The sequence below is a fragment of the Cebus imitator genome, unplaced genomic scaffold, assembly GCF_001604975.1.
Source record: "Cebus imitator isolate Cc_AM_T3 unplaced genomic scaffold, Cebus_imitator-1.0 Scaffold93, whole genome shotgun sequence".
NCBI classification, from domain to species: Eukaryota; Metazoa; Chordata; class Mammalia; order Primates; family Cebidae; genus Cebus; species Cebus imitator.
Genome location: NW_016107408.1, coordinates 3846526 through 3874346, shown reverse-complemented (window position 1 = coordinate 3874346; position 27821 = coordinate 3846526).

The window sequence follows — 27821 nt, the reverse complement described above, 5'->3', positions numbered from 1 at the left end:
AAAAAAAAAAAAAAAAAAAAAAACCTTACCCACCTCATGAGCTTCCCAAAAATGGTTTCCTCTACCTAGAATGTTCTTCTCTCCTTCACCCAAGGCTAATTTCCACTCAGCCTTCAGAACTTAGGTTTCTTTCCCACAGGAGAGTGGTGAGGTATATTTTACATACAATAAAATGCATAGATCTTAAGTGTATCATTTGGTGAATTTTGACAGATATTCACACCCACACAACCATCACCCAAATGAAGAAACATAGAATGTTTTCATTAACTTTCACCCAAATCAAGATATGCAGAATATTTCTACCACATCTGAAAGTTTCCTGTGTTTCTTTCCCATCAATGTCCTACCGCCAGGCAATCACTCCTCTGTTATCTACCACTATAAAGTTAGTTCTGCCTGTTCTTCAACTTCATATAAGTAGAATCAATTAGTATAATCAATTAGTATAATTCTACTAATTGAATCTATTAGGGGCTGCTATTCTGGGATGGGAATGGGAATGGGGCAGGGAGAGTCAATGAACAAGTAAACCCAAGTGTAGTAAGTGCATGGACTTGAATAATCAAACCGAAGGAGGCTAGAGAGCATTGCCTCCTTAGTAAGGCAACAAGTGAGCAGGTATTTCACTCCACATCGTGCTTTTGAGCTTAATTCATGTCGTGGTGTGTATCAGCAATTTGTTTGTTTTGTTCTTGTTGCCCAGGCCGGAGTGCAATGGCACAGTCCCGGCTCATTGCAACTTCCACCTGCTGGTTTCAAGTGATTCTCCTGCCTCAGCCTCCCAAGTAGCTGGGATTGCAGGCACATGCCACTGCGCCCAGCTAATTTTTGTATTTTTAGTAAAGATGAGGTTTCACCATGTTGACCAGGCTGGTCTCAAACTCCTGACCTCAGGTGATCTGCCTACCTCGGCCTTGCAAAGTGCTAGGATTACAGGCATGAGCCACCATGCCCAGCCAATATTTTACTAAATGAATGTACAAGACTTAATTTGTTCATCCGATCTCTTGTTGACAGACATTCGAAGTTGTTTCTAGTTTTGGGAAGTTGATAATCCAACTGCTATGAACATTTGCATACAAAGCTTTTATATGGACACATATTTTTGTTTCTTTTGTTCAATACCTAGGAATTGATAAGTCAAGGAGTAGGTATACACCCAATTCTATTAGAAATCAACAGTTTCCCGAAGTGGTTGTATTATTTTACATTCCACAGGCAGTGTATGAGTTCCTGTTCCTCCCAAATTGTTGCCAACACTTGGTATTATCAGTCTTTTTGATCTGTCCATTCTGATGAGTGTGCAGTGGTATAGCCTTGTGCTTTCAATTTGAATTTCACTATTGACTAATGATATCAAACACTTTTTCATCTGCTCATGGCCATTCAGATATGGCCTTGTGTGAAGTATTGGTTTGGATTTTTCACTTATTTTTAATTGTATTGCTTGTCTTTTTATTGATTTGTAGGTCTCCGTTTTCATGTTTTTCTCAGGAAAGTTCTCCCTGAAGGCATCATCCCTCCCACCTGTCATCAACACAGACACATACACACAACACACATGCCATACATGCAACATAGACATACAACACACATCTCACATACACACATCAGACACACACCACTTACACATACACCCCACATACACACATGTCACACAGACATATACCATATAAACACACACCACATATATACACATATCACATATATACACATACCAAATTCACACATATATACTACACACACATCATACAGATACAACACACATGCACACAATGAAGTCCTTCTGTTATAGGCTGTCACAGGGCCTTGTGCTTCTCCCAGCTGTGCCTTGCGCAGTTGAAACACATCACACAGCTGTGTCTTGTACAGTTGAAACCCTCGTCCCACAGTCTCACCTCACATAGCTGAAACACGTTGTCCCATAGCTGTCATTGCTGCTCCTGCAAACTCTGTCCTACAAGGGTTTGCACCGCGTCTGCCCTGTTCACTGCTCATTCTCCAGCTCTGAGCACAGTCCTGGGCACCAAGGAGACCCTCAATAATATATTTTCACTCAGCAAATATTTATTGAGTGCCTAGAAGGCACCAAACAATGTTCTTGGTGCTGGAGGTACCACAGTGAAGAAGACAGTTGAACCCCTTGATCTCATGGGGCTGCTTTTCTGGGATAGGAATGGGAATGAGGCGTGGAGAGTCAATGAAGAAGTAAACCCAAGTGTAATAAGTGCATGGTCCTGAGTAATCAAACTGATGAAGGAGGCTAGAGAGGGGTGCTGAACGCTGTGACTGGGGAAGCCTCCTTGGTAACTCCTGACCTCAGGTGATCAAATACCTGCAACAAGTGAGCAGGTATTTGAAGATGAGAAAGGGAGCCGTGTGGATGCCTGGGCAGGGACTGGCATGATAGATGCCTGGCAAGGGGGTTTACATGGCAGGAGTAAAGAGAGTGGGGGGGGAGTGATGCGGAGAGATAGGCAGGGGTTGGGGATGGGGGGCAGAGGAGGTAGGGCTGTTTCCCAAACCTTTTCACTACAACTCACTGAAAGAAACACGTGTGCACATACACAAACACACAGTCGATCATTTCCTGTAGAAATACCTGTCTTTATTACACATTCAGTCTTCTCTAGGATTTTTTTTTTCACTCTTCTGTTCCATTTCATATAACGAAAATGCTGATCATGATGCAGTAGATTGATTTCGTGACCCGCTAATAGATGTCTGTGTACATCTCAGAGATTTTGGGGCTTACTCTGAGATGAGATGTGCTGGAAGATTTTGAACAGAGGAGTGACATGACCCAATCAATGATTAATTTTTCATTTAAATTTTATTTTTTAACTTTATAATGGAAAATTGTAAACAGATACCACAGAGATAATGCAATAATATATCACCTGTATACCTTCATTCAGCTTCAACAATTATCAACATTTTGCCAACTTGTTTCACTATTTCTGTCCACTTTTTTTTGCTGAAGCATTTTAAAGAAAATCTCAGACATCTTATTTTGCCCTTATATACCTCCAAATATATTTCTAACAAATGACAATAATGCCCTTTTGATGCCCAGTAAAAATAACAGTGATTGTTTAATACCTGCTATTACTTAGTTGATGATCAATTTTTCTTGATTTGCTCAAAATGTATTTTTACAGTTGGTTGCTTTGAATCAGGTGATAAACAAGGCTCATATATTGCATTTGGTTGGGATTTCTCTTAGGTTTCTTTCCTCCCTCACCTTGCTTCCTTCTTTCTTCTTCCCTTCTTTCTTTGATACTGAGGCTTATGCTATGTAAAATTAAAACAAACAATTTGTGCAGGGCTCAGTGGTTCATGCCTGCAATCCCAATACTTTGGGAAGCTGAGGCTAGTGGATCTCTTGAGCCCATGAGCTTGAGACCAGCCTGGGCAATATAGTGAGACCTCTTCTCTACCAAAAATTTAAAAATGACCAGAATGTGCCATGCATGGCTAGACCCAGCTACTCAGGAGGCTGAGGTAGGAGGGAGGATCGCTTGAGCCCAGGACTTCAAGGTTGCAGAGCTGTGAGCTATGAGCCACGGCACTCCAGCCTGGGAAACAGAATGAGACTCTTGTCTTGAAAAAGACAAAAAAAAAAAAAACTGATGGATATTGGCAATTGATACACCCCATGCAGCTACCACCCAAATCAATATATAGAACACTCATGACCTCAAAAATGTTTCTCACGCCTCTTGCCAATCAATCCATACCCCTCTCACCCAAAGGGAACTGTTTTCTTCACTTCTGTTACCATACATTTGCTTTGCCTGTTCTTGAAGGTGGTAAAAATGGAATCACACCGTGTTTTGCGTCTGGACTAATTTGCTTGAATAATGTCCATGAGATTTGCCCTGTTGTCGTGTGTCCGTAATTCATTTTTTAAATCACTGAGTTATATTTCACTGTATGAATGTACTGCGATTTGATCAACTACTCTCCTGTTGATGGACATCTGTGTCATTTTCAGTTTGAGGCTACTAAAAATAAGGCTACTTGAAAAATGAGGCTGCTGGGAACATTCCTGTACCAGTCTTTTGTGGGTTTATGTTTTCATATTTCTTGGGTTAAACTTTGTTGTTTTTCAAAGCTGTTTGGCTCTTCTGGGCCTTTACTGTTTTCATATAAGTCTTAGAAACAGCTTGCCAATTTCTGTTAAGAATTCCGTTGAGATTTTGATTGGAATTGTATTGAATGTATAGATTGATTTGGGGAGAATGACCATCTTAAAAATGTTGACTCTTCTAATCCATAAGCGGGGCATTCTCTCTTCATTTCATTAAGTCTTCTTTAATGTTTCTCAGCAGTGGTTTGAGTTTTCAGTGTAGAAGTCTTATATGTGTTTGGAAAAATTTATTCGTAGGTATTTTATTTTTTTCCATGCTATTTTAAATGATATTGCTTTCAATTTTATTCTCCAATTGCACTTGTTAATATGTAAGAATACAATTGAGTTTTGTACATTTGACCTTGTATCCTAAAATCTTGCTAAATTTGCATATTCTAGGAATTATTATATAAACTCATTAAATTTTTCTACATTTACAATCACACTATCTGTGAATAAAAACAGCTTTCTTCTTTCTTTCCAATTTTTATTTTATTTTTTCATGTTGGAGTGTTGCTCTGTCCCCAGGCTGGAGGGCAATGGTGCGATCTCGGCTCACTGCAACCTCTGCCTCCCGAGTAAAAGCAATTCCCCTGTCTCAGCCTCCTGAGTGGCTGAGATTACAGGTGCCCACCACCATGCCTGACTAATTTTTGTATTTTTTAGTAGAGATGGGGGTTTCACCATGTTGGTCAGGCTGATCTCGAACTCTTGACCTCAGGTGATACACCCGCCTCGGACTCCCGAAATGCTGGGATTATAGGCATGAGCCACCGTGCCCAGTCTTCTTTCTAATTTTTATGGAATTCATTTCTTTTTCTTGCCTTGTTGCAGTGGTCAGGCTTCAAGTGCAAGGCTGAATACAGAGGTGAGAATAGGAATCCTATCTTTTTTCTAATATCATAATAAAAGCATAATAATATGTCACAATTAAGTATGATTTAGCTTCAGGTTTTTCATAGAGGCCCTTTATTAAATTGAAGAAGTTTGCTGTTTCTGATTAACATACTGAGTTTTTTAAAAATTGAGAATGGGAGTTTTGTTTTGTCAAATGCTTTTCCTGCATCTATTAAGATGACCAAATGTTTTTTCCTTCATTATTCTGTTATGTAACCAATTATATTATTTGATTCTTAAATGCTAAATCAACCTTGCATTCATGGAGGAAACCCACTTGGTAATAAAATGTTATCTTTTAAAAATATTGTTGAGTTTGGCTGGGCGTGGTGGCTCATGCCTGTAATCCCAGCACTTTGGGAGGCCAAGACAGGTGGATCATCTGAGGTCAGAAGTTCAAGACAAGCCTGGGCAACATGGTGAAACCCCGTCTGTACTAAAAATACAAAAAGTAGCCAGGAGTAGTGGCAGTTGCCTGTAATCCCAGCTACTTGGGAGGCTGAGGCAGGAGAATCACTTGAACCCTGGAGGCAGAGGTTGCAGTGAGCTGAGATCGCACCACTGCACTTCAGCCTGGGCAACAGAGCAAGACTTTATCTTATAAATAAATAAATAAAATATTGCTGAATTAAATTTGCTGGGCTTTTTAAAGGGAGTTTTTGTGCCTATGTTCATGAAGGAGGTTGGTTTATAATTTTCTTCTCATTTGAAATTGCTTTGTCAGGTTTTGGTACTGGGGATATGTTGACCTCAGGAGTTGAGTTGGGGAGAATTCTCTCATGATCTATCCTTGTAAGATGGGTATTTTTTTCTTCCCTAAAAGTTTGAGAGAATTTGCTAGTAAAATAGCTGAAACTGTTATTCTTTATATGGGTGAAGGATTTATTTTTAAATTCAATTCCTATCATTGTTATAAGACTCTTCAGATTTTCTGTTTTATTGTGACAAATTGTTTTTCAAGGTATTCATCCATTTCGCCTGTTGTCAAATGCATTGGCATACAATTTTCATAATATTACCTTACGGCCCCTTTATTGTCCACAGGCTCTGTAGTGATTATGTCTCTTTAGTTCCTGATATTTACAATTTGTTTTTTCTTTCTTTTTTTATCAGTCTTTCTGGGCTTCATCAGTTTTCCTAGCCTTTTTAAAGGAGCAACTTTTTGCTTCTTGGTCATCCTTACTGATTTTGTCTATTGCTTTTCCAGTGTCTGTTTCATGGATTTCTGCTTTTACCTTTATTATTTCCATCCTTGTGGTTTGGGTTTAACTTGCATTTTTTCATAGCTTCCTAAGGTAGATTTTAAACCTTTCCTCCGTCCTATTATGAGCATTTAAAGCTGTAAATTTCCTTTAGAGCACTCAAATATCTTCATTTCACAACTTTTGATATATTGTGTGTTCATTTACATTCAATTTTAAATATTTGCTAGGGATTACATCAAGCTAAAAAGCTTCTGCACAGCAAAGGAAACAATCAGCAAAGTGAAGAGATAACACACAGAGTAGAAAAAAAGTTTCAAACTATTCATCTGACAAGAGATTAATAACCACAATATGTAAAGAGCTCAAATAACTCAATAGCAGAAAAGCAAAAAACACACCAAGGAATTCGATTAAACAAAATGGTCAAAAATCTGACATTTCTCAAAAAAAGACATACAAATGTCCAACAGGTATTTGAAAAAAATGTTCAATATCACTAATCATCAGAGAAATGCAAATCAAAACTACCATGAGATATCTTCTCAGCTCATTTAAAATGGCTTTTATAAAAAATACAGGGAGTAATCTTTACCAATGCTGGTAAAGATGAGGAGACAGGAGAATGCTCATATACTGTTGGGGTGAATGTAAATTAGCATATCAATGAAAAACTGTATGGTGGGACCACAAAAAACAAAAAGTAGAAATACCATATGATCCAGTAATTCCACTACTGGAATTCAAAAGAAAGAAAATCAATATATCAAGGAGATTCTGCGCTCCCATATTTAATGCTGTACTATCCACAATAGCCAAAATTTGGAATCAACCTATGTGCCCATCACTGGATGAGTGAATTTTTCTTAACTGTATATATACACAGTGGAATATTATTCAGCCATTAAAAAGAATGAATCCCTGTCATTTGCAGCAACATGGATGGAAATGGAGATCATGACATTGAGTGAAATAAGCCAAACACAGAAAGACAAATATTGCTTGTTCTCATTCATATGTGGGAGCTAAAAATTAGATCTCATATGTAGTCTGTTAAAAGAAGTAAGATCTAGTGTTTGCTAGATCAGCAGGGCAAATGTAGTTTACAATAATCAATTATATATTTCAAAATAGCTAAGAGAAAATAATTTAAATGTTTCTAGCATAAAGAAAAGACAAATATTTTTAGATACCCCAATGACACTGATTTGATGTTTACAAGATGTGTAAATATATTAAAATATCGCATGTACCCTGATAATATGTACATCTATTGTGTATACATACAAAATTAAATTTAAAAAGAAAAATAAATAAAATTGTTCTAATTACTTTTTTCTCTCTGATCAATGGTTTATTTGAAAGCATATTGCTTAATTTCCAGGTATTTGAAGATTTTTCTAGAATTTCATTGTTACGGATTTATGATTTAAATATGTAATGCTTAGCGAATATAATTTGTGATATTTCCTTTTTTAATCTTTGAGACTTTTTCTCTTGATCCAGTAGATGGTCAGTCAGTCTTGGTGAATGAAAAGCATGTGCATTCCATAATTGTTGAGTGTAGCTGTATTCCACAAACATCAAGTATATGTTCCATAAACATAAACAACTATATCAAGTTGTTTAATGACATTGTTTAAGCCTTATGTGTCCTTTATTGATGTTTTGCCTATTTGTCATGGCAATGAATGATAAAGGGGCACTAAAATCTTCAACTGGGATTGTGTATTTATCTATTTCTCTCTTTATTTCTGTCCATTTCTGCTTCACAGATTTTTAAGTTCTATAAGTAGGTACACACAGGTTTAAGGTTCTTACATCTTTTTGATAAAGTCACCTCTTATTAATATGAAGCATAAGATTATGAAATGCTGCTAAAACTCCTCATTTGTTGGAAGTCTCCTTGGATAATATCTTGTTTTCTTTTTTCTTTCTTTTTTTTTTTTGAGACAGAGTCTTGCTCTGTCTCCCAAACTGTAGTACAGTAGTGCAATCTTGGCTCATTGCAACCTCTTCCCCTGGGGTTCAAGTGATTCTCTTGCTGTGGCCTCCCAAGTAGCTGGGATTACAGGTATGTGCCACCAAGTCTGGCTAATTTTTGTATTTTTAGTAGAGATGGAGTTTCGCCGTGCTGGCCAAGCTGGTCTTGAATTCCTGACCTCAAATGATCCACCCATCTCAGCCCCACAAAGTGCTGGGATTACAAGACTGAGTCACTGTGCCTGGCCTTCTTTGATGATCAGAAAGCATAACAGCTTTCTGATACTTGCTGTTTGCATTGGGATAACTCTTACTATTTTCAACTTGTTCATGATTTTATATTAAAATATGTTTCTTAAGATATACAAATGGCCAACAAACATCTGGAAAAATGCTCAACATCACTAATCATCAGGGAAATACAAACTAAAACCACAAGGAGATACCACTTTACTCCTGCAAAAATGGCCATTATTAAANTTAGAATAACCAGCTTAGAGAAGAACATAAATGACTTGATGGAGCTGAAAAACACAGCACAAGAACTTCATGAAGCATACACAAGTTTCAATAACTGAATCTATTAAGCAGAAGAAAGGATATCAGAGATTGAAGATTAACTCAATGAAATGAAATAGAAGGCAAGAGAAGAGAAAGAAGAGTGAAAAGAAATGAACAAAGCCTTCAAGAAATATGGGATTATGGGAAAAGACCTAATCTACAGCTGATCGGTGTACTGGAAGATGATGGGGAAAATGAATCCAGCCTGGAAAACACTCTTCAGGATATTATCCAGGAGAACTTCCCCAACCTAGCAAGGCAGGCCAACATTCAAATACAAGGAATACAGAGAACACCACAACAATACTCCTCTAGAAGAGCAACCCCACGGCACATAATCATCAGGTTCAACAGGGTTGAAACAAAGAAAAAAATACTAAGCGCAGCCAAAGAGGAAGGTCGGATCACCCACAAAGAGAAGCACATCAGACTCACAATGCATCTCTTGGCAGAAACCCTACATTCCGGAAGAGAGTGGGGGCCAATACTCAATATCCTTAAAGAAAAGAACTTTTAACCCAGAATTTCATATCCAGCCAAACTAAGCTTCATAATGGAGAAATGAAATCCTTTACAGACAAGCAGTTGCTGAGAGATTCTGTCACTAGCATACCTGCCCTACAAGAGCTCCTAAAGGAAGCACGAAATGCAGAAAAGAAAAACCAGTACCAGCCACTGCAAAAAGAACCAAATGGTAAAGACCAATGATGTAATGAAGAAATTATGCCAACCAAAGGGCAAAACAACGAACCAGTAATAAAATGGCAGGACCAAATTCACACATAACAATATTAACATTAAATGTAAACAAACTAAATGCACTAATCAAAAGACACAGACTGGCAAATTCGATAAAAAGCCAAGAACAATTGGTGTGCTGTATTCAGGAGACCCATCTGACATGCAAAGACAAACATAGACTCAAAATAAAGGGATGGAAGAAGATTTACCAAGCAAATGGAGAGCAAAAAAAAAAAAAAAAAAAAAAAAAAAAAAAAAAAAAATGGATGTTGGCATGAATATGGGGAAAGGGAACACTTACATACACTTCTGGTGGGAATGTAAATCAGTGCAACCTCTGTGGAAAACAGTGCGGAAGTTCCTTAAAGAGCTAAAAGTAGATCCATCATCAGATCCAGCAATCGCACTACCAGGTATCTACCAAAAGGAAAAGAAGTCATTACATGAAAAAGACACTTGCACATGTATGTTTATAGTAGCACAATTTGCAATTGCAAAGATGTGGAACCAACTTAGATGCCCATCAACTAACAAAGTAGATAAAGAAAGTATGGTATATGCACACCATAGGCTACTACTCAGCCATCAAAAGGATAGAAATAATGTATTTTGCAACAACTTGGATGGAGCTGGAGGCCATTATCCTAAGTGAAGTAACCCAGGAGCAAAAAACCAAAAACTGTATGTTCTCACTTGTAAGTGAGAGCTAAGCTATGAGTACGTGAAGGCATACGAGTGGTATAATGGACTTTAAAGACTCAGAAAGGGAATGGTGGGAGAGGGACCAGGGATTTAAAAAAACTATGCATTAGGCACAGTGTATAGTACTTAGGTGACAAGTGCACTAAAATCTTAAAATTTACCGCTATATAATTTACCTATGTAACAAAAAAACACTTGTGCCCCAAAAGCTATTGAAATAAAGTAAGACAAAATAAACCATGCTTCTTAGAAACAGCCTGTAGTCAGACCTTGCTTTTATCCATTCAGATAATTTCTGTCTTTTAATTTGAGAGTTAGGTCCATTTGTAGTTTTTTAAATTATTGACATGGTTGAATTTCAGTCTACTTTCAATATTTGCTTTCTCTTTGTCCTATTTTTTGTTCCCCTGTTTCTCATTCCCTGACATCCTTTTGAATTCATTATTTTTCAGTATTCTATTTTATCTCTTCTACTGATTTTTTCAGTAATACCTCTGTGTTAATATTTCGTGGCTACTCTAGGGTACAATATGCATCTTCAACTTAACACAGTTTTTCTTCAAATAATGTTGCACTATTTTACAAACAATGTAAAGCCACTGCATAATGTGGCCTCACTGCTATATATTTTACTCCTACATAAGGTAAAACCCCATAGTACACTGTTATAATTTGTACTTTTGACAATAGACTTCTGCAGACATTTAGAACTATATTTACATAATACATAAATATAATTTTTGATATCCCAGGCTTGCACTTTTTGGTATTCTTTATTTCTTCCCACAGGTATTATTCTCCATTTCTTCCCATCTGGTATTATTTCCCTTCTACCCTGAAAAACTTCTTTTAGCATTTTTTGTAATGCAGCTCTGCAGGAGAAAATTTTCTCAGCTCTTGTCATCTGAAAACATTTCTGTTTCACCTCTGTATTTGAAGAATATTTTCACTGGACATAAAATTCTAGATTGAAAATTCAGTGTTTGAAAATTCTGTTTTTATTTTTCACACTTTAAACATGTCATTCATTGTCTTCTGTTCTCTGATTTTGTGTTTGTGTGTCAGAAGCCACTCATCACTCTCATTCTTATTCCCCTTAAAATATAATTTTAGTTGGTGGATTCAACGTTTTTTTTTTTTATTTTTAGGTTTTCAACAGTTTAATTACAATATGGGTGGGTATGGTTTTGTATATGTTTACACTGACTAGAGATTACTAAACCTCTTGGATCTGTAGGTTAATGTCCTTAACCAAATATTTTTTTTTTTTTTTAGACAAAGTCTCTCTCAGTCATCCAGGCTGGAGTATAGTGGTGCAATCTTAGCTCACTGCAACCTCCACCTCCAGGATTCAAGTGATTCTCCCACCTCAGCCTCACAGTATCTGGGACTACAGGTACACACCCCTGTACCTGGTTAATTTTTTATATTTTTTGAAAGAGACAGGGTTTTGCCATCTTGACAAGCCTGGTCTCAAACTCCTGGCCTCAAGTGATCCAACCACCTTGGCCTCCCAAAGTGCCAGGAATACAGTCATGAGCCACTGCACCTGGCCCTCGAGTATTCTTGACTATTATCTGCTCAAATATTTCTTCATTGCATTTTCTCTCCTCTTCTTCTGGGACTCCAATTACATGTACATTAGGCCATATTGATATTTTGGGCCCAGATGATCTGTTAGTTTATTGTCATTCCCTTAGTTAGGTGGTTTCTTCTGGCCCAACTAAAAGTTCACCAATCTTTTCTGCTATGGTGTCCAGTCTGCTATTAAGCCCAATGAGTGAATTCTTTATTTGTGATACAGTAGTTTTCTGTTTTAGAATAACCATTTGGGTTTTTCAATACTTTGATGCTGAGATTCACCATCTGTTCACATATGTTGTTCACGTCTCAAACTGAATCCATTAGAATATCTAAAACTGTTACTTTAATGTCTTTGTTGTCTCATTGCAACCTCTGGAATATCCATGGATCTGCTTTAATGACTTATTTCTCTTTCTATGATAGATCACATTTTCTTGCTTCAACAAGTGCCTTGTAATTTTTAATTATATTTCCGACATTGTGTATAGATGAACAGGAAAGTCTAAAGTATATAACAGTAGAGTCTATAGTATATATAGTATATTATATACTATATAATATTTCTATTATAGAATATAATAGTTTTCTATTATTATTTCTATTATAGGATATAATAGAAATAATATAATATACTAGAAAGCCACATACTCACATAGAAGGAAGTAGAAAGTAAGATATATATATACTATATAATATATAGAGTATATAGTATATATGATATATGGTATATAGTATATATATACACTAATATATATAGTATATATATGGTATATATAATACATACGTATATATAGTATATATATACATATGTATATATATACTTAATGTCTATATTATGTATGGTATAATATAGCTTATATATTATATTTATATATTATATATAATTATATATAATACATATATAATAACATAATCTAATTACTCACTGAAGTGAGAGGCCAAGTCAACTTAATCTGTGGTTAAGTTGAGTCTGAGCTGTAGTGACAGCCAGTTCACCATGGACTTCAAATATGTTGAGGATTGAATCCCTGCAGTAAGGCTTGGGATCTGAATTCCAGCAAGTCCTCTGAGCCACAGCCGGACACTCTCTGCTCTGGATTTTGGGTCCACTGAGTTCTTGTGCTTTCTAGGTTCACCCCTGGCTTTCCCTCTGGGGTGATGCCTCTGCATTCCACTTCTCTGCCATGTCCTGTCGCTGGCTGCTGCCTTGCCCTTGCTGAAATCCTGGAACACACCAAGGACATATCTCACCTCTCCTGATTTGCCTCCACCACTGCCATGCATTTGGAAGCAAAGGCAGGAGTTGTACTGGGCCCCATGGGCTACAGATCTGTCATATCGGCCTCCCCATGACTAATAAACATTTATTACAGTTCGGCTTCTTTGCACCCCGTCCATGCTGGGTTTAGCCCTCTCAGCATCCTGTTGAGAAAGCACATTTCGGTTTAGTGATTAGTGTATTCTGTAGATAATGTGTGTACGTGTATATACTACATATATATCTCAACACACTCCAGTCTCTTCTGTCCTAGGAAGGACTTGCAAATTTGTGTCCTCAGCTCCCTGATGGATTTTAAAATATGTGTAGCTGATGTTGCTTGTTTTTGTTTGGGGGAAAGGAAGTTAGAGTGGTGGTCTCTTGTAACTTTCTACATCCTAACTGACAGCAAAAATTCATTCTAACCAGAAGCAGATGTTCTAACAAACAATTATCAGGGGAATGTATGTTCCTTCTGCCTGGGAATCTTCTATGCCTCTTGTCTATCTGGAAGATGCTCCCTCAGCCTTCGCATCTTCCTCCTTGAAGCCTTTCCCAATTTCCTCATAGCCTTGGGCACTTCTTACACTAGTCTCCTCTGTTCTTTGATCCTGCCTACGTTAAAGCTTTTTTTTCTCATGAACAAAAAAAATCATAATTGTTTTTATGTCTGTCTTCTCTGTTGAGCTTTGAGTTCCTTGACAGCAAAGACCCTATAGTTAATAAATTATATACATATGTACACATGCACCCAAATGCACACACACACACACACACACACACACACGTATATATGTAGTATATACATATATATACATTATCTACAGAATACACTAATCACTAAACCAAAATGTGCTTTCTCAACAATTAACACATGCATTTCCATCTTTTGTGCTCAGGTCCTCATGCCCTGTCTGACACTTGGTAAGTGTGCAATACGTGTTTGTGGAGTTCATAAATAAATAAATACAAGAGCAAACTCCTGCCTCTGTCCTGAAACTTCATCGCCATTAGACATAGTTACTGCCTGCTAATGTGATCTTTTACTTTCTGCTTTGTTGGGAGGGGAGTGAGTGTGTGGACAAGTGTTGATTTGCATATGCAAATTTATAATTCAGACTGATTATTCTGATTTTTGGGTGTTTGCTTTGAAGTTAGATTTTTAGCACCAAGAGCCAGTGTCCAGGGGTGGCACTAGGCAGAGGATTTGGAAATCTACCAGAAGCTGGCCAGTGGTTTGTGAAAACTACTCTGAGGGGAAACAGGGCTTTGAAGGCTGAGCTGTTGTGCCAGGAAATGGTCTTGGGCAAGTTTGGTGCTCCCTGTTTCTATTCTTAGAATTTCAGATCCAGGGCAGGATAAGCACACCAAGGGCATCTATTACAACTCTTTAACCAAATTAGATGCCTGAAAGTCCTCCTATCTCTCCTCTGTCCCCAGAACTCTTCCTTCCAACACAAATGTTCAGTTGTGCATGAGGATAAAGGCAGACAGACTGAGTTCAAATCTCAGCTCTTAAACTCTCTGAACCTCTGTTTTCTCACCTGTTAAATAGGTACACTAACGCCTACCACTCAGGATTATTTCAAGCACTCAGCGAAATCCTGTTTGCAACGTGTGAGCACCAGGTTTCTTCTCTTTCCTGGCATCTTCTACCCACCTTTGTGTGAGCATCTCTCCATTATCACCATGCTGGCCGAAAGGCAGAGTCAGGGCACAGTAGGGTGTTCGCCTTTTTCTTCTCCTTCTTCATCATCCCCAAGGCGGCACTCAGTCCAAGCCACCCTGAGCAGGGCAGGGTCTAGGGAGAGAGGAGGTGGGAGAGATTCATCACCAGAGCTGCTGAGAGCTTTGAGGTGACCAGAGAGAAAGAAAGGAAGAGAGAGAATGCAGATAGGAAGAGGAAGCCACAATAGTCACATAGAAGGAAGTCAAAACAATGCTGCCCAGCAGAGGCCACAGAGAGCCCCTGCCCCTGCCCTGAGCCTGGAGAACTGTGCCCAACACCAGCTGTACCCTCATGCAGCCAGGCCAAGCACACCAAGGTGGACGAATAAGTGAGCCACTGGCTGAAAGCATGGCCGGTAAATACAGATTAACACAGTTTGAGAGTAAGGAAGGGTTATTAGTCTGTTCCTGCATTGCCATAAAGAACTACCTGAAACTGGGTAATTTATAAAGCAAAGAGGTTTAATGGATTCACATTTCTACAGGCTGTACTGGAGGCATGGCTGGGGAGGCCTCAGGAGACTTACGAGCATGGCAGCAGGCAAAGTGGAAGCTGGCACATCTCACAAGGCCAGAGCAGGAGGAAGAGAGTGAAGGGGGGGGGGGTTCTGCACACTTATAAACGACCAGATCACTCACTGTCACGAGAACAGCAAGAAGGAAACCTGTCTCCATGAGCCAGTCACTTCCCACCAGGCCTCTCCTCCAACACTGGAGGTTACAATTTGTCATGAGATTTAGGTGGGGACACAAATGCAAGCCATACCAAGAGGATTTCACCACAGCCACATGTCCATTTCTTTATCATCCTCTTATCAGTGGGAAGCAGGAATCAGTGAATAAGGCAGAGAATGTGAGGGAAGGAGAGCAGAAATGCTCTCAGCAGAATGAGCGGAGAGTCCTGACCTCTCAACTTGGCAGGTATGATAGTAACAAAGGCTAGTCATGGTGGCACATACCTGTAATCCCAGCACTTTGGGAGATCAAGGCGGGAGGATCATGAGGGAAAGAGATCAAGACCATCCCGGCCAACGTGGCAAAATCCCGTCTCTACTAAAAATACAAAAATTAGCTGGCTATGGTGCTGCACGCCTGTAGTCCCAGCTACTCGGGAGGCTGAGGCAGGAGAATCACTTGAGCCCGGGAGACAGAGGTTGCAGTGAGCTGAGATGGCACCTCTTCACTGAAGCCTGGCGACAGTGAGACTCCGTCTCAAAAATAATAATAACAATAAAACATGAACTGGGATTTATGAAACACCTACTAGGTGCTGGTCACATACAGACAGCATCTCTAATCTTCACATCAAGGTAGGTAGTATGCCCACAGTACAGATGAAAGCACTTGTCGGTCATAACACTCCAGGATTTGCTCCTAGGAATGCCTGATGCCAAAACGCAAGCTCTTTTTACTAGATCGACCTGCCTGATCTTCAGTCAGGTAAGCCTGGGTGGGTTAATAGCTGTTCCAGTAACCAGGTATCTCTTTTCAAAGTCTTGTGGATGTTTCTATAGGATTGAATATGACATGTGAGGGAGGGAAGACAGGGAGAAGGGAGATGTGGGAGGGAGAGAAAGGGAGGGAAGACAGAAACAGAACACACATGGGTGTTTCTCTCCTTTCATAATAATGGATAGTAATTCAGAGAAAGTTCCCTTCACAGGATTCAGGCTATGTTTGGGAGTTTGTTTTTCTACTCCCTGCAGGAAAGTTAATCAATTTTAGAACCAGCCCCTTCTGTGCCAAGATGACAACTGGGAGAAAAGGGATTGGTTTTTTAGCTGCTGGGTTTGCTGGGCAGCCCCCCTCCTACTTCCACGTGGCCACTTATTGACATTGAAATATCTCAACAATAAGCAGCTATTGATGGCTCCTGAGGTCAATACCAAGATTCATTGACCCAGGCTGCAAATATGGAAGGCGGCAAGTCCAAGGTCACTATTACCTGAAGGGATGAAAAATAAATCTTGATAAAAACCAAAAATAGAAATCAATATGCATACTGTGGTGTGCATTGCATTACGTCTCTCCAGCAGGAGGCTATTTTAGGAGGTTTCAGGGCTCTTCTGCCATCAGAAGCTGAGCTCAGGACTGGAGAGGAAGTAGGAATAGAAAATGATCCCTCTCCGGTTGCCCCAGTCAAGGAGAATGAGCAAACTACACTGCCGCTAGGGATCTGCCCGGTCTCCACAGAGAACCTCAGCACCTCCAGCCACTCTTCCACCTGGAGGAAGAGCAGAGTGAATTTCCAAATCATATGAGCCATGATGGGTGAGGCAAGGTGGCCATTCCTTCAAAGCATACTTTAGTGAACAGCGTCAAGAGAGGCACCTATGGGACAATGAACATGACCTTCACCTTTTGGGGAAACTTCTGCTTCCAAAGAGGAAGTAACCTGTTGAAGAAGGGGAGACCCAGGTCTCAACCACCTGCTAAACCCAGGGCCAAGCGGGATTCACTGATATAGCTGGCTACCTGGTGACATATGCCTGCCTTTCACAAAGATTTCAAAGGGCTAAGTTGCCGTGCTGTGACATTTCCTCTCCTTTCGAGGCTATTTTTTTTAAATAATTATTTGTTTAAGCTTAATTAACTTCTTTTCCAATTACAAAAGAAATTCATGTTCCTTGTAGAAAATGTCAAGCCTATTTATGATGATCCTTTTAATCTCATCCAGAGTGCTCAGGCTGTCTAAAGAAGTGAGGAGAGTATGAGTTTTGAATTCAGACAGATCTGAGTTCTAGTTTCAGTTTTGCAATTTAGTAGGCATCTGGTCTCGGGCAAGTAAAGAAATAATTTTCTGCTGCCATTTTCTGATAATATAAACCTTCTTTGTGAAGTTGATGTAAAGCTTAGAAAAGGATTTACGTAAAGTCCCCTGCAAAATACTAATAAACAAATGTCTGACAATTTTGATCATGAAACACACATCCACATACATATAAGCAACTTTACAAACAAAAATGGGCACATAAAGTAAGATGATTCTTCAAATCGTAAGATGATATATACAACTTTATTCTGACAAATTTTAAATTCAGCATGAAAAGATGACTCCTTAAGAAAAAGTAAATGATCAAAATTGATTAAAGCGGAGGTATCAAATCAAGGTCTTGATGAATCAAGGACCAGTCAGAACACAGAAATCATGCTAGGTATTTCAAACCAGGGGGGTTTAATACAGGAATTGGTTACATAGGTGATCTTAGAGCTGAGAAACCCATTAAAGTTGCTGAGCAATAGCAGGAAGCTGTAAGAGCAAAGGGAGGAGACACTTCTATCAGAGGCCAGTTCAGTGGGAACTGGGTCCATTGAGGCAGGGGCTGAGAATGGTGCCTGGAGCCACAAAGGGGATGCAGGTGCTGTCAGCTACCTAAAGTGGGGGCTGGAGGACAGGAAGGGAATATCTTTGCTTCTCCCCACTTTCTTCCCCCCATTTTTGAGCCAGTGCCTCCCATTGGCCAACCCACCTGGAAGCCTGAGGATAAGCAAGCCTGAAAATGCAGTTCTCTTAGATACAGAGCAAAGCAGGGCAAAGGCAGGGAATGAAGCTGATGACAAAGAGGACTATGGCTCAAGGTCATGATCATAAGGAGTTCATGAACAAGTTCTACTAAACTGTCAAGGAAGAGTTTTTTCCTATGATACAGAACAGTGAACAGTGTCAGGAGAAGCACCTATGGGACAATGAACATGACCTTCACCTTTTGGGGAAACTTCTGCTTCCAAAGAGGAAGTAACCTGGTGAGGAAGGGGAGACCCAGGTCTCAGCCACCTGCTAAATCCAGGGTCAAGCAGGATTCACTGATATAGCTGGCTACCTTTCAGCCATTCAGAAGCACGGGAAATGAACAAGTTTCACATTAATTCTATGAAATACCATGACCCGATTCCAAAGCCAGAATGGCATTAAAAAAAAAAAAAAAGCAAGCAAACACTTAAAAGCCAACCTCATTAATAAAAATTAGAGGTGAAAGGCCAAGCATGGTGGCTCACGCCTGTAATCTCTGCACTTTGGGAGGCCAAAGCAGGAGGGTCACTTGGGCCCAGGGGTGCGAGGCTGCAGTGAGCTATGATTGTGCCACTGCATTCCAGCCTGAGTGACAGAACAATATTATATATACATATATAATAATAATTTATATATATAATATATATATAATAAAATTATTTAGTATACCAAAAGAATAATACATTATACTCTAATTTGTTTTAGGATTTAAAGGTTGGTTTGATACGGGGAAATGTAATGTATTAATGTAACTTTTTACATTAACAAATTAAGGGCATAAGCATTCTGATCATTTCAATGGATACTGAAGAGAAATTTGATCAAATCCAACACATTTTCTCGTGAAAAACACAAAACCTTGGCAGTTATAAAGAGTTTTCCTTTTGCAGAAGGAAAGGCTGTGGTGGAGATTAAGTTTTTCCCCTGTTCTCAGGAGGAAGAATGAATAAACTCTGTAACCAGCCTCATCTGATGGCTCAGATGGCCACTGGAAGGGAAGGTGCTATGATTTGAATGATGGCATCCCCTGCAAAATTTGTGTTGAAACTGAATCCCCAATGCCACAGTATAATAAAGAGCTGTGGCCTTTGGGAGGCGATTGAGTCATAAGGGCTCCATTTTCATGAATGGGTTTAGCCTTATAGAAAATGGCTAAAGGGTGAAGAGAGCGTTCTCTTGCTCTTCTGACTTCCACCACTGGTAAGGACACAGCAACAAGGTCCCATCTTGGAAGCAGATGCCAACACCAACAACTTGGTCTTGGACTTCCCAACCTCCAGAACTTTAAAAAAAAATTATGTTCTTTATCAATTTTCCAGTCTCAGATATTTTGTCACAGCAGCACAAAAACACTAAGACAGAGGTTTGAGCTTATCAGCTGGTCTCTTAGGCAAACCTCTTCTACTTCCATTGTCACTTACTGACATTGAACCATCTCAGTAATAAAAGATTGGCAGGATAGAAGAAAAATTTTTCAACCTGAGAACATTCCTTCCTACTACAGCAAGATAATCACTAATGGCATTGTTAATAGTCACATATTAAAATATTCCCACTAAAAATAGTTTTGATAAAAGTTTAAACACCATCACCTCTACCATTTAACATTGGAGGGGAGGCATAGGCCAATGCATGAAAGAAATGAAACAGGCTGGGCACAGTGGCTCTCACCTGTAATCCCAGTGCTTTGGGAGGCCGAGGCAGGTGGATCACCTGAGGTCAGGAGTTTGAGACCAGCCTGGGCAACATGGTGAAACCCCATCTCTACTGAAATACAAAAATTAGCCGGGCATGGTGTCAGGCACCTGTAATCCCAGCTACTTGGGAGGCTGAGCAGGAGAGTCACTTGAACCCGGGAGGTGGAGGTTGCATTGAGCTGAGACTGCAACATTGCTCTCCAGCCTGGGTGACAGAGGGAGACTTCATCTCAAAAAAAAAAAAGAAGAAGAAGAAAAAAGAAAAAAAATGAAACAAAACAAGGTCAAATATTAGTAAAGGAGAGGCCAAACTGTTGCTACTTGCACACAATATGATTATCAGCCTTAACAATACAGGAGAATTAATCACTAAGCGATTAGAACAAATCAAGTTAGGTTAAATTTAAAGTCATCATACAAAATCCAACAGCTTTTCTATTCACCAGCAATAACCAATTGGAAAATCTAATAGAAAAATAGTTGCTATTCACAATTGCAACAGAAACTATAAAATACTCAGACAAACCTAAGAAAGTATATATGAGAAAATGTATAAAACTTCACAGAAGAGCACAAAAGAAAGCTTAGATGATAATATTCCATTGGGGAAGACTCAAGTTTGAAAGTACATCAATTCTCTTTTTATTAATATATAAATGTAATATGACCACAATTAAAACTCAGACAAGAGATTTTTTAACTTGATGAGCTGATTCTAAAGTCCATATGGAAAAAAGCAATGCCCAAAAATGGCCGACAAGTTTTTGAAAAAGAAGTATAATGAATAAAGCTCTTTCCCTAGTCGGGAGCAAAACATACTATCCAGACATTTGTTAAGATAACATAGTTATGATGCAGGAATAGACAATCAGATCAAATGGCCAGAATAGAGGACAAAAACAGAAACATGTATTCATGGTGATTAAGTTTGGGATGTAAGTGACATTTCAGCAAGAAACAGATAGCCTAGTCAGTGAATTATGTATGTTACCTTCAATGTAAGGAAGTTAGGCCATGCATTACATTATACACAAAAATAAATTTAAAATAAACTAATGATCTCAGCATAAACCAAACCCAACCTTCAAAATGTATTAGTTTAAGACTATTTTCTTAAAAACTTTCTTATCATAGAGAAAGTTTATCTAAGAAAAAACCATATAAAACCTAGTAATCATAAAGAAAAAAGATGTAACCCCACAAACTTAATACATATACATATATACACACACATATATAATCTACATATATATGCATTATATATATATATATATATGTTCTATATCTATGTATGTATATTATTACATATATATGATCTACATCCAGAACCAAAGTAACTGTCTGGGAGAAAATATTTACAACAGAGTTAACCAATATAATCATAACCCATAGAATAAACAGAAAGCACCTGCAAATTAAAAAGAAAAGTCAAAATATTCAACTTAAAAATGGGGAAAAAACTACTTTGCAGTCTTCAAGGACAAAAAATAGCAAGCCTTTGAATTACCTTTTTAAAAATTCACTCATTTTCCATCAATTAATTGCATGTGTGTATTGGTACTGTGTGATGCTTTGACCTATGTATTCACCGCAGAAAGAGTAAATCAAGCTAATTAACATATTCGTTATCTCATCAACTTATCATTCTTTTGTGATAAGAATGTTAAAAAATCTATCCATTTAGCAATTTTGAAATATGCAAAACATTTTAATTAACTGTGGTTACCATGCAGTGGAATTGATTCCTAAAAGTTATGTCTGTAGTATAAATGATGCATTGTACGCTTCGATCAATTTCTCTCCATTCTGCATTCTCCCCTGCCCAACCCCAGCCCCAGTCCCCAGTAACCACATGTCTACTCTGTGTTTCTGTGAGATCCACTTTTTTAGATCTCACACACCCATGAGATCACACAGCGCTTGACTTTCTGTGCCTGGCTTGTAGTCTGCCCTCGCGAGGACGGCATGAGACTTCCACTTGTTGAAGCAGAGAATGTTCCCCGTGACTTCTTCTCTGGCTTACTCTAACAATGAATCTAGATCTACCTAAAAAGTTTTGTTTTTTTTTTTTCAAACTACTAGCTATTGGCTAAACATTAGAAAAATGTGGATGAGGATGGGAAGATAACATTTCTTTACTCATTAATTGTATTAAATGAAAACTAGATTGTTGAGTCGCCCACTCTTCTGCAAATCCTAGGTTCTGGTGACTCCACTTCTGTTTGGTTTCCCCATTCCTAGGAGGGACCGCCGTTTCCCACAGCTACTACGATACGTAGTTACTATAATCACCAGGGGTAGATCTGCCTCTGCGTAATCTCACATCCCTTCTGCTCTTTTAACTTCCTAGCACTGGTGTGACCGATTCCCTGTATTGAATACCTTTAAGTGTAAACAACGTTGCTCTGTTTTCCCATAGGAAAGTAATCACACAAATTCTAGTATATCCGTAGCATGCAGTTCTATGCAGCCACTAAAAGAAAGGTGGACATATAGGTATTGTCATGGAAAGATTTCTAAGACATGTTGTTAAATGAAACGAGCACAGAAAAATATGTACAGAATTCTCCAAATTACTTTTAAGCATACAGAGGCTCCTCACCTTATGATGGGGCTACGTCTTGATAAATCTGCAAGCTTCAGTCTTAGGTTGAAAATATCATAGGCAGGAAATGCATTTATTGCACGCAATCCACTAAACACCATAGCTTAGCCTAGCCTACCTTAAATGTGCTCAGCACACTTGTATTAGCCTGCAGTTAGGCAAAATCGTGTAACACAAAGCCTATTTTACAATAAAGTATGTAATATCTCATGTAATGTATTGAGTACTGCACTGAAAGTGGAAAACAGAATGGCTGCATGGGCACTGAAAGCATGGCTTCTACTGAATGAGTATCACTTTGGCACCATCGTGCAGCTCCTGGAGATAAGGACCTCACTGCCAGAGAGATCCTCTGACTTTCTCCCTTTCCTCTGAATTGGTGATTAATCAACTTGGGCCCGCCATTTCTTTCTTTACTGTACCAGTGTCTCTCAGAGACAGCCTCTCAGTTCCATAATCCTTATAATTACTGTCTCTGCTGTAATGCTCCTATGCCAGAAATACTGCAAAAGCCAGTACATCCCCTTCCAACTGTAAGCTGCCACAGAAATTGTGTTGCTACCACACGCCAGGAACTATCATTTCTCCCTGTATCACCAATGTTGAGGTTCTCGTTGCCAGCGGGTTATCCAACTCTAGAATCCCATCCTTAGGGGTTGTTTCTCCTGGCACCAACTGTCTTATGTCAGGGTCCTTAGAACAGTGGTTCTCAAAGTGTGGTCCCTGGACCGGCAACATCAGCATCAACTTGCTAGAAATGCAAATTATGGGCCCTTTCCTAGACCCACTGAAACAGGCAGTGGGGAGGAAGCCCAGCCACGTGTGCTTAACAAACCTGTTGGTGAATATTTTCTTCCTTTCTTGAGACAGGGGCTTGCTCTGTTGTCCAGACTGGTGCACAGTTGCACAAGCATGGGTCACTGCAGGTTCAACATCCTCCTGCCTTAACCTCCCAAGTAGCGGGGGCTACAGACACATGCCACCATGTCTGGATAATTTCTTTGTTTTGTTTTTTGTAGAAACAGGGTCTCCCTATGTTGCCCAGGCTTGTCTCAAACTCCTGGGCTCAAGCAAGTCTCCCACTTCAGCCTCCCAAGGTGCTGGGACTACAGCTGTGAGCCGCCGCGCCTGGACAGCGATTCTTATACATGCTAAAGATAAACTATCACCCTCAAAGTGGAGCCTGAGATGAGAATTCTGGCGCAAGTGAGTTCTTAAAGGAAGGCTCCCAGGAGGACGATGGGAGGACATGAGGAACACAGACTAAGGCAGGAGAGGCAGTGAGGCAAAGATGCAGACTCTGCTGAAGTCCTGCCGCAGGCCACGGTGAGTTCTGGAGCATGAATAGTACCCTAAAGCTATCCCACTTCAGATGACAATAAGGCCAGCCTGGCACACCTGCATCCGTCAGCCATTGGCTAAGGCACCCCCTGCCTGTGGGGCTGAAGGAAGTTTCCAGGCATCTCCTGCTGAGGCCACTCCAGTGGCTGTGGGCAATTCTCTGAGAAAGGGCAGCTGTGACCCATCAGCCACCAACGCTTACAACCCCTGGGGGACGGGCACAAAGTCCTGCAAAGGACCATATATCTGGTTGGGGTCCCATCAGCAGCTATGCCAAAGTGCCCAGAGCTTGTTAATGTTCTTCGCAGCCTGAAAACACAGCAAGGCAGCCCGCAGTAATGGAAAATACCGTTTCCATTACCAATCAAAGGACTGGGACTGCAGCCCAGCACCAAACTACAGTTCTGTGGCCTTATCGTTGCCCTCGGTTCCCACGTTTATAACAAGGGGCTGACACCACTTCTAATGCTTGCGAATGTCAAATTAGGTGATACATGTAAAACTGCATGATAAGCTTGAAGTCATAAAGGAACATTATATATTTTATGCTTTCTGTTGAGTAGAAAATAAATATGTAACTTATCTTTGGTGATAAGGATTTACGACAGAGGTAAAATTGCTGGATCACAGGGTTGAGCGTTTTCACCTTAACTAGACACTGCCAAATTGCTCTCTGAAACAATTATGGCAATTGACACTCCCACCCGCAGCAGCGTAGGAAAGGTCCCGACGCCGGGCCACCTGGCCAGTTCTCTCTCGATTTCTTTGGCCAGTCTAATGGGTCAGAGAGACATGGACAGAGGGGACACACGTTCAAGTACATTCTTTCCAGCATTTTCGTCGAAGATAAAACTGGAGATAAGCCAGACGTACCTCATTAAGGGGATGAATAAATCAATGGTGATGTATTCCTACGGTGGATTGCTATATCACAGTTACAATGGATGAACTAATTTATAATATATATGCATCCATACTTATATACGACAACCCTGAGTGGAAAACATTATTGTACAATATTCTGATGCACAGAATGCCATTTACATATTTTTAAAAGCACGTAAAACCATTCCATATATTGTTTATGGATAAGCACGTTTGTCATAAAAATATATATATATATATTTTTTGGGGGACGGAGTTTCGCTCTTGTTACCCAGGCTGGAGTGCAATGGCGCGATCTCGGCTCACCGCAACCTCCGCCTCCTGGGTTCAGGCAATTCTCCTGCCTCAGCCTCCTGAGTAGCTGGGATTATAGGCACGCGCCACCATGCCCAGCTAACGTTTTGTATTTTTAGTAGAGACGGGGTTTCACCGTGTTGACCAGGATGGTCTCGATCTCTTGACCTCGTGATCCACCCGCCTCGGCCTCCCAAAGTGCTGGGATTACAGGCTTGAGCCACCGCGCCCGGCCCAAAAATATTAAAAATATGAACTGAATGCATACCAAACTCGTGATGGTAGTTGCTTAGGGGAAGGAAGGGGAGAGGTCTGGGGAGAGAAGAACAGCAGACTAACATTTCCTCTAAATGTATATTCCTTCATGAAAGAGAGAATGGTCATCAAAAAAACATGAAAAGATGCTTAAGATTTGTTGATCTGGCAGAGCAGACCCATGGCTTCTTGCCTTTGTTGTCTTTATTTATTTTTTTTTTTTCATTTTAATTATTGTTTTTGCTGCCTAGGGCAGTGTCTTCAGAGGGGACTGAGGGTGTGGTGGCCATCTCACTTCCTTTGGTTACACTGTGCTGGGCTTGACGTATGCACCACTGAACAAAATAGCTGTGAACTTTGGCCCCGTGGAACTTCCCCCCTGGGAAGACAGACCAAAATTGTGGTAAGCACAAAGAGGAGAAATTAAAGGGTGCAGTGATAAAGTAAATCGGGTAAGTTAAATTTAAATCGGGTTGTTGGGAAGGGCATTTCTAAAAGACTAGTTTCAAGTGGAGACCCGAGGGTTAGCAGGAAGGAGCCAGACTGGAGAAAGTAGACTTTGTCCCAACCTTGGGGATGATAGAGGGGACGCCCCAGGCAGTTGGCAGCATGGCTTCCGTTGGAATGGAAAGGAGCCGGCATGGAGGGCAGCTTGCTGGAGCCTCAGAAGCCAGGTGGGAATAACAAGAGATAAGGCCACAGGTGCAGGCAGGGCAGGCTCCGGCAGGAACTGCCAGGCCATGGTACGGATGTTGGTTTGTTTTCCTTAGTCATATGAGATGTGAAGAATCTTTGCAATTTTTTAAACTTTTCCATTATAAAGTTTTTCAAACACATGCAAAAGTAGAATAGTCCAGTGAAGCCCTGTGTACCTACTTCAACATTGCCCGTCTCTTACCTCCCTGACCCACATGGTGTTATTTTGAAGAAAACCCGATACATCACATCTTTTCTTTTCCCCTTTTTTTGAGATGGAGTCTCACTCCATTGCCCAGGCTGGAGTGCAGTGGCATGATCTCAGCTCACCGCAACCTCTGCCTCCCGGGTTCAAGAAATTCTCCCTGCCTCAACCTCCTGAGTAGATGGGATTCCAGGTGCCTGCCACCATGTGTGGCTAATTTTTGTATTTTTTAGTAGAGATGGGGTTTCACCATGTTCGCCAGGCTAGTCTCCAACTCCTGACCCCAGGTGATCCGCCAGCCTTGGCCTCCCAAAGTGCTGGGATTACAGGTATGAGCCACCTTGCCCGGCCCACATCATTTCTTGTATAAATATTATAATATGTGCCTCTAAAAAGAAGGACTCTCTTTCGGGGGGACAGGAGGAATAACCAAAATGCGAGATCACACCTTAAAGGATAATAATTTCATAATAACATCAAATATTAAAAAGTTTTAAGCAAAGGAATCCCATTATGTGATTTGCTTTTAAAAGACTATTGTGGAATGGGTGTGGTGACTCACACCTGTAATCCCAGCACTTTGGGAGGCCGAGGCAGGCGGATCACTTAAGCTCAGGAGTTCGAGGCCAGCCTGGCCAACATGGAAAAACCCGTCTCTACTAAAAATACAAAAATTAGCTGGCGTGGTGATGTGTGCTTGTAATCCCAGCTACTCAGGAGGGTGAGGCAAGAGAGCCTCTTGAACCAGGAGGTGGAGGTTGCAGTGAGCTGAGATCATACCACTGCACTCCAGCCTGCCCAACAGAGTGAGACTTCGTCTCCAAAACAAACAAAATAAAGACCATCATGGCTGCCCTGCCTAGAATGGATTTGTGGGCTGGAGAAATAGAAGCAGAGAGCTAGGAGGCCAAGGTAGAGGCCCAGGCAGGACTTGGTGAGGCTGGACCAGGACAGTGGCAAAATAGGCAGAGAGAAGTAAGAATGTTGGGTCAGTTTCAGAAGAAGAAGCATAGACCAGGTGATGGACAGAATATGGAGGATGAGATAGGGAGGGTCCTTAGGGCCTGGCTGGAGCATCAGGACAGTGGAACTGCTGTTACTGAGCTGGAGACCCCCACCCCCAGGCAAGCAGTGATGGAGGTAGGTGGGAGAAGGGCAGAGGGAGAGCTCAGCTTTGAGGATCTCGCTTTGTTCTATGAGCTTGCTCAGAGGGGTGATGGAAGTGGTACCTGCCTTCCTCCCTGGTGTCATCCGCCTCTCCTCCTTTATACCACGGCACCCTTGCAACATGCCCTGGACAAGGACGTCCAAGCTGTAGGCGGCAGTGGGGGGAGGGGGTGTAAAGCAGTCACTTGGTTTTCCAGAAGGGCCACAAACTGTCTGTGGGCAGCCAAGGGCTTCCATCTGGTTTGAGGAGTGAGTTTTGCCTTCTAGATATCCACAAGATGACTCTATACCCTAGCCCCAAGCAGTCACCTCTGAAATGTTCTCACATCATGAGTATGAAAGGAGAAGAATGACTTTTCCAGACACTGAGG